Below are 9,185 nucleotides of genomic sequence, written 5' to 3' on the forward strand. Positions count from 1 at the left end.
GTATGAGGAAAATTGTTACCACATTCGTTGCATGCAACGCCCCTCTAACTCCTGTCGTTTTTATTATTGTTCATTATCATTGACTATGGGATGGAAGCGTCCCTCTTGATTCCATGGTATGGTGCACTTGATTGACTAGCTTATCTGAAGGGCTATTAAGAACCCTGAGTACGTGTTTGACAAGAATATTTGATAATAAGGCTAGTAGTGTTGTGATTCTCTTATACAAATGAGATAATTTTGCATAGAGAAGTAGTCCCATGTGCTATGTATTATTTAAATCACTTATAATAATAAGGGTTTTGATTGATAAACATATAATATGCTTTGAAAGAGTACATATATTTCTATTTGATTATTTGAAATTTCACTCAAACTCCATGAATATTAGTACTCGATTTTTCCACTAGTATATAGAAAACATCTCAGAACTCCCATCCCCACTCCTACCACCCCTAGGTTGATTTCCGATTACTATCTAGATCTAAAATTGTTTCTTTGTAAATGATATTTACCACTCCCCTCCCCACTTCTACCACCCCTAAGTTAATTTCTAATTACTTATTTAGATCTAAAATTGTTTCCTTATAAGTGATATTGGCCACAATTGTTTTTTAGGGAGGATTGAAATTGTGTTGTAAGTTGAAATGTGAGATCCATTATTCCTCAAACTTGTCCAATGTTTGGGAACTAGAAAGGTTTAGATTTCTAATTTTCAAATTCTCAATTAGGAAAATAGTAAATATATAATCATGTCAAATGCTTCTAGATTTTAATAGTAAATATATAATCATGTCAAGTAAAAGGTTATGAGTTCATGGCCAATGTGCATCAATGTAGTTATAAACACCTAATGGTATGGAGGTTTTTCAATGTCAAATAAGGATATGATCTAATAGGCATTTTGTTATTCTAATGTTTTGAAATTTGTTATTCTAATAGATATCTTTTCAGTGATTTGGATGAAAAGGTTCTCCATATGCACATCGAGATGGGAGATGATGGAAGGTACAACGCAACCGGGATTGGTATAATCACCTTTCAGAGGGATTCGAGCTCCCCTCTCAGGCCTAAGGATGTGATGTTTGTTACAGGTCTAAAGAAGAATCTTGTCTCCATTGCAGTTTTGGAAGACCGTGGTTATGATATGATATTCAACAAAGGAAATGTATTCCTGAGACACATAGCCACGTGACAGGTGAAGCAGATTTGTGTTCGTGTGAAGAACCTCTACAAGTTAGATGTGGAGGATTGTGTTGCATTGAGAACAATGGCGGAGAAGGTGCAAAGTCGCGATGTCGGTGAACTTTGGCATAGAAGACTTGGTCATTTGCATCATGGTGCTTTGAAGATCCTGCCGTAGATTTCCACAAGGCTACCCAAAGGAGCACTAGAGCAGTAGGACACATGCAAAGGGTGTATCTTGGGGAAGTACAATAAAATCCACTTTCCATGATTGGGACAGCAGAGCACATGCAGTCTTTGAAAAGATCTACTCTGAAGTTTGTGGACCTTTCTCGACAGCCTCCACTGCTAAGTAAAATGTTATGAGTTCATGGCCAATGTGCATAAATGTACTTATAAACACCTAATGGTATGGAGGTTTTTCAATGTCAAATAAGGATAATGACCTAATAGGGATTTTGTTATTCTAATATTTTTAAATTTTTTATTCTAATAGATGTCTTTTCAGTGATCTGGAGGAAAAGGATCTCCATATGCACATCAATATGGGAGATGATGGAAGGTACAACATGACCGGGATTGGTATAATCACCTTTCAGAGGGATTCGAGCTCCCCTCTCAGGCCCAAGGATGTGATGTTTGTTACAGGTCTAAAGAAGAATCTTATCTTCGTTGCAGTTTTGGAAGACCGTGGTTATGATATGATATTCAACAAAGGAAATGTATTCCTGAGAAACATAGCAACGTGACAGGTGAAGCAGATTTGTGTTCGTGTGAAGAACCTCTACAAGTTCGATGTGGAGGATTGTGTTACATTAAGCACAATGGCGGAGAAGGTGCAAAGTCGCAATGTTGGTGAACTTTGGCATAGAAGACTTGGTCATTTTCATCATGGCACTTTGAAGATCCTGCAGCAGATTTCCACAGGCCTACGCAAAGGAGCACTAGAGCAGTAGGACACATGCAAAGGGTGTACCTTGGGGAAGTAAAAAAAAAATCCACTTTCCATGATCGGGATAGCAGAGCACATGCAATCCTTGAAAGGATCTACTTTGATGTTTGTGGACCTTTCTCGATAGCATCCACTACCAGGCACAAGTATTTTTTTATCTTTCTTGATGACTACTCATGAAAGTGTTGGATCTTCTTCATGCGGAAGAAGGATGATACTTTCTCCAAGTTCTTAGAGTTCAAGGCACTGGTGGAGAAATAAATGGGCAAGATCATGAAGGCTCTCAAACACGATAATGGAGGTGATTACGTGTCGAATGAGTTCAAAAATTTATGTGCTAAAGAAGGCAATCGACGAGAGTTGGAAGCACCCCACAACCCACAACAGAATGGGGTGGCTGAGAGGAAGAACTGAAGCATTTTGGGAGCAACATGGGCGATGTTGCATGACCAAAGCCTACGTCTGCACTTGTGGGTTGAAGCATGCAACATAACGGTCTATTTGCAGAACATGAGTCCTCATCGGACTCTTGGCATGATCACACCAGAGGAGGCTTTCTCGGGGAGGAAGTTGGATGTCTCACACTTCAGGATTTTTGGAGCCTCTATCTATTTCCATGTCTCCAAATAATCAAGGAAGAAGCTAGAGCCGACAACAGAGTTGAGGATATTTTTGGGTTGCACAGAAACTCCCCACAACTACCATGTGTATTTTCCATCCCTCGGGATGACAACTGTGGGGCAGGATCTCAAATTTGATGAAGAAAAATCCATGTGATGCTCTCTTGAGAGGGAGCTTCAGATCCCACCATAGGATGAACTTTTAGCTCCAAAGGAGGAGCCTTGGGATGTTGTGGAGCAGCCACAAGTTGAGGAGTAGAGAGTGGAGACAACCACTCAAGCATAATCATCCAGAGAAGGCAGGAAGAGAACTAGAGCAGTTAAGATACTTGTGCAAGATGTGAGGAAGAATATGGGTGCTCCTTCAAATCAGCATAAGCCGAGAAGGTCACCATATTGGTACACTAACTACATGGCTCTAATGAAGGAGCTAGTAGAGATTGATCCATCCTATTTTGAGGAAGCACTACAGAAACATGTATGGGTTGATACAGTGGTGGAGAAGTATGAATCCATTGTGAAGAACAGTGGTTTGGAAGTGGTCCCAAGACCAACAAACAAATTAGTTGTGGGTTCGAGATGGATCTTCAAGGTGAAGCAGGCAGCACACAGAAAAATAGAAAAGTACAATGCCATATTTGTGGCTAAGGAGTAATCTCAGGTGGAGGGGATTGACTATGAGGATACCTTTGCTCCTGTAACAAGGTACTCATCTATCATATCAATCTTTGCTTTAGCTGCATAGATGGGGTGGAAGATCCACTAGATGGATGTGAAAATTGCATTCCTTAGTGGAGTTATTAAGGAGTTGGTGTATATCGAGCAACCAAAAGGCTTTGAGACTTTTGATCAGGAATCTCATGTGTGAAAACTCAAGCGAGCGTTGTGTGGTCTCAAGAAATAACCTTGTGCTTGGTACACCAGGATTGATAGATATCTCAACGGTTTGGGCTTCACCAAAATTGAAGTGGATGCAAAACTCTATCATATTTTGATAGAAGGTAAACTGTTGATTATTGTTTTACATGTTGATGACTTGATCTCAACTGGTGATGAGCAGTTGATCCAATCTTTCAAGGAGGACCTTGCAAGAGTGTTTGAGATGAAGGACATGGGTGTCATGCACTACTTCCTTGGATTAGAAGTATGGCAAGGTGATGGGGAATTGTTTGTCTCTTAGGGAAAGTATGCCAACAAGATACTTCAGAGGTTCTACATGGATAGGTGAAAACCCATGGAGACTCCTCTAGCGACCAACTAGAGGAAAGAGGATGCCACTTCAGGTGAGGAAGTGGATGCAACTATTTACCGACAATTGGTGGCTTCACTCATGTACCTTGTGAACACACGACAGGACATGTGCTTTTTAGTCAACCAGCTAAGTCAAGCTATGGTTAGGCCAACCAAATTGTTTTGGAGGGCAACTAAGCATGTTCTATGGTACCTCAAAGGCACTACCCAGTTTGGACTATGGTACAGACAGACAAAGGGAGTGAATTTGTGTGGCTTCATAGATGCAGATTGGGTGGGGAGTCCATCAAACCGGAAGAGTACATCAAGTGGAATTTTCAGTGTTGGGTCCACAACGGTTTCTTGGTACAATAGGAAGCAAAGATCTGTGGCACTCAGCTCAGCAGAAGCAGAATACATGGTTGCAAGTCAAGCAGCATGTGAGGTGATCTAGATGAGAAAGATATTAGTTGGCTTGTTTGGTCATATGATGGATCCTACTGTGATTTATTGTGATAATCAAAGTCACATCAAACTCTATGATAATCTTGTTTTTCATTATCGATCCAAGCATATTGATATCTAATATCACCATCTACAAGATTGTGTGCAGAGGTGGATTATGTTGTTGCAGTACATTCCAACAAAGGAACAAGATGTTGATATTTTGATGAAGGCATTATCAACAAAGAAGTTTGAGTTCCACAAGTGTAGGATAGGGGTGGAACTCGAACTTCGAACTAGAGAAAATTTGAACTTCTATTTCAGCAGAAATCTTGGAGGTAGTTAACTAGAGGTGACATGGAACTTGCCACTCATTTAACTAAGTTAATTCGAGTTGGGGAAGCTCGATTTTCGTTAAGTATTCTAGATTGCTAATTTGTAGCAATCTATTTCAGTTAATTTGAGTTATTGTCAGTTTAACTAGTTCTAACTATCATTTGAACTAGTGGAGGTCAATTTGTGGAAGTGGAACTTCAACCACACTCAGTGATCAACTAGTTAATTGATTAATCAGCCCAAAATTATTGTTGCATTCAAAGAATTTGAGTTACCCAGTTGATATGGAGATTCCAAGGCAATGTACTATCAGTTGTAACACATTCCAATGTGTACAGGTGGTGCATGCAGTGAGAGGAAGGACCCTAGGTAATTGCACAATTCAATAGTGGGAAATTCCTAAATAATAGGGGCCAATTTTCCAAGGGAATAGCGCAAGGAAATAGGAGCTTGGAGAGCTTGAAAAATAGTCAAGTGTTGGCCAGAGTCAGGAAGTCAAGCAGAGGGATAGACTATACACTTGTAGGGTGTGCTCAGGCTTGAGAAAGCATATGTATTTCATCTCGATTCTCTGATTAATGCAATATAGATAGTAGGGGGATTTGAGCAGTTGCTTTCCCTTAGATAAATATGTGTGCATGTGTGATGTTTCCTTTTGCATGTCTATGATTCTTGTTCTAGATGGTGAATTAACTTCCGCATACCAATAGAGTAGCTTCAAGTCTTGTGATTTAGCAAATTTCATGAACAGTTTTGAATCTACACATTAATTTCTACATGAATATAAAAAGGTTGTCACCACCATCTCTACTAAATTAGTTATGTTATTATTTGGTGGGGATATACCTTATTAAATGGTTGATTTTGACTCTATTTAATTTGGATAATCATGAGTATGGTCTACATATATAATAATAATAATCACTCAAAAAATAAACCTTTTAGAGGTGAATAGTTAATGAATTATTCAAAAGTTTCCTAACCTTGTTTATAAAAAGTTTACATAACAAAAAATTAAAAAATAAATAAAGAGAGCTTATATAAGTTTCACTGTCTTAATGAGGAGGGTACATAATTTGAATTATAAATCTTATTGAGTTTGTACTATCTTTAATAAATTTGATATTAAAACTATGTTGAATTATGGTATGCTTTGAATAATTTATTGAAGGCCTAACATAGAGATTCATCACGAGGTAGTCTTGAGCATGTGTGTAAAGCATATTTAGAGGAAGGTACTTAAATTGAATTATTAATTTTATTGAGTTTGTACGATATTTAATAAATTTGATATTAAAACTATGTTGAATTATGGTTTGCTTTGAAAATTTTCACAAAGGTATAACATAGATATTCATCACAAGGTAGTTGTAAGCATATGTGTAAAGCATTTTTATAAAATAAATGGTTTAATTCAATCTAGTTGTAAACATGTGTGTAAAGCATTTTTATAAAATAAATAACTTAATTTAATTTCCGAGTTAAGTAGATTACCAATAAAACTAACTTGAATTTTTTTAGTGTTAAAAAGTTTTTAAATAGATTATACACAAACATATATTTTTCTTTGACATTTGAAAAATATATTAAATAACTTAAAATCTTCATTGAATTAGTAATTTGTCTTAAAATATAAAAAAATCTATAATGTGTCGTACATTAAATGCATATGAATTATTCTTTGACATTTAAAAATTATGTTAAATAACTTTAAAATCTTCAGTGAATTAGTAATCTGTCTTAAAATATAAAAAAAAAAATCTATAATGTACCCTACATTAAATGCATATGAATTAAATATGAACTTTTGCCCAGTGGGTTTACTTAATAATTATAATAAAGGAAATGAAATTTTCTTACAACTTAAAAGAAAGAGATATAAGTTATTTTTGTTAAGTTATTTTTGTTATATTATTTTGTTTAGTAATTATAAATCAAATCCGCTAACAACTTAAATACAAATTATGTGAATGGACGGATATTTAGCATGGATAGATAGACTGGTAATATATATTTTTTTAGATGGCTTTTAAAAACTTTAGATGGTCAAGAAATCTAGTTTCCCTTACCCGGTTTCCCTTAAGGGCGGGTTGAGACCTGCCTATATATGTAATGTCTTTTATTTTCAGTAATGGAAAAATAGAGTATCCCTCAGCTTACAAAAAAAAAAAATTATGTGAATGGAAATAAATGCAAAATACAAATTATGTGAATAGAAAGTGTTTCGTATGATTATATTTTTAAAATAGAAAGTGTTTCTTATTATTACACTTTAAAATATGCACAAATAAGGAAAATATCCAATATCAGTTTAACAAAAAAATCACTCAATAATTATATTAATTAATAAGGCCGCTCGCATTCCAGCCTCTTAGTTTACTTATTAACTTTGAAAGATACCTGTTGCTTAGTTTAGGTATTAATTCGAAAGGTATAAAATAACTTACACATTTGAATAAGGGCTATATTGTAAAGACTCTTGCTTAGTTTAAGTATCATTAAGTTAGTGTCAAAAACATATATGAATGGGCAAACAAAGGGCTTTTCAGTAGTCCTACAACAGTGCTAATGACCTATGACTAGAAATAGTACCTCTAACAACTAGAGTAGTGTGGATCAAAATAATACATCTAACTACTAGAGTAGTGTGGAAAAATTAACAATAACTAGAAACAAATAATATTGATTCACTAGTATTGGACAAAATCTATTGGTAAAATATATTTTTAATATATAGTATTTAAATGATAATTAAAAATAAATATAATATATATATATATAGTAAATAAAAATAAATACAAAATATAATAATGACAAGCTTCCAAAAAAAATTAGTTCAGAAGTGGGAATGTAGTCCAAAGATAAGTATGAACAATTTATGTTATAGAACGAAATTGTATAGGTCTATGTCTAAGAAAATGTGATAAGTTAGATATAAATAAGATGTTAATCTATGTTATAGAACGAAATTGTATAGGTCTAGGTCTGAAGGAAAATGTGATAAGTTAGATATAAATAAAATATATAAACATCTTGTTGACTAAATAAGCTATATAAGTATTATCCAATAAATATTTGTTTGGATGAGATATATAAACATCTTGTTGACTAAATAAGATAGATAAATATTTGTTTGATTTTAGTGATGTAATGAATATAAAGAATTTTAAAAAAAATTGTGTATTAAATATAAATTAAATGGTTGATAAGTATTATTGGATATTAATTTATACTAAGTATCAAAATATTTTTTTCATAATATATTTCACATGGTTAATATTAAAAAATTATATAAATTATAATTCTATTTTATATTTGTATAGTCATCATTAATTATAAAAAATTAATATGTAAATATATTTTTAATTAAAAAAAATAATAAAAATAACATAATAAATTAACTCTAAATAATAAGTGTTCAATGAAATTAATATAATATATATATATATATATTTGAATTCAATTAAAAAACAAAAACAACGTAACTATATTTGAAATAAATTTCAACACTTTATTTTAAATATTATACAAATATTTTGTACAAATTATAATATCATTTTTTAATAATTATTAAAAACTATATTTAAAAAATAAACGACATGTAAAAAAATAATTATATCAATATATAATATTAAATATTTATTAAAATATATAATATTTAAATCAAATAATATATAATATTAAATATCTATTAAAATATATAATATTTAAATCAAATAATATATAATATTAAATATCTATTAAAATATATAATATTTAAATCAAATAATATATATTTTTATTCCAATAAGATTTAATACATAGAATACTATTTGTCGACGTGTTTCGAATTAATTAGTGTGGTTCATCGTCAAGACAAGTTTAATGAACTTGTCCTCACGATAAACTAATTGGTTCGAGTCGACAAATAATAATACACAAATATATTATCATTTAACACATTAATTCATAGAAAAACATGCAAATCTAAAATGAACCCACTAATATATTTGACAGATTAGTTCATTAATTCATAGAAAGACATGCAAATCTAAAATGGACCCACTTAAATCAACTAATCATAATTTTAAAGAATAAAATTAAAATATAATTGTTTTGGTATGGAAACTACTTACGAGAGGAGAATCAAGTTTCCATTACGCCGACTCCGCTGGGGATCGAACCCAGAATCTCTGGTTTCGTAGACCAGCGCCTTATCCATTGGGCCACGGAGTCCGCATGCTCCTCTGATCTGGTGTTCTGAAAGTTGATGGCCTAAAACAGATTTATATGGTTGACATCAGTGTATATGGTATTCAAATTGATTTATTGTTCATATTATAGTTATAGATAATTTGACATTGTTCATGGTTTAAAACCTATGTTTTGTTTTTCTTTTTTTAAAATAAATCAGCTTTTTACTCAGTTTCCGGGTTAGG

General features: G+C 33.1%; 1 non-coding gene across 1 annotated transcript; it reads right to left on the reverse strand.

Annotated features, from left to right (window-relative positions):
• Positions 1–8,909: 8,909 nt before the first annotated feature.
• TRNAR-ACG (transfer RNA arginine (anticodon ACG)) lies at positions 8,910–8,982 on the reverse strand. The gene has a single exon. It is a non-coding gene; the product is annotated as a tRNA-Arg (tRNA).
• Positions 8,983–9,185: the final 203 nt, after the last annotated feature.

This window comes from Pinus tabuliformis, chromosome 7, assembly GCF_031772625.1.
Source record: "Pinus tabuliformis cultivar Carrire ecotype Pingquan chromosome 7, CPIR1, whole genome shotgun sequence".
NCBI lineage: Eukaryota > Viridiplantae > Streptophyta > Pinopsida > Pinales > Pinaceae > Pinus > Pinus tabuliformis.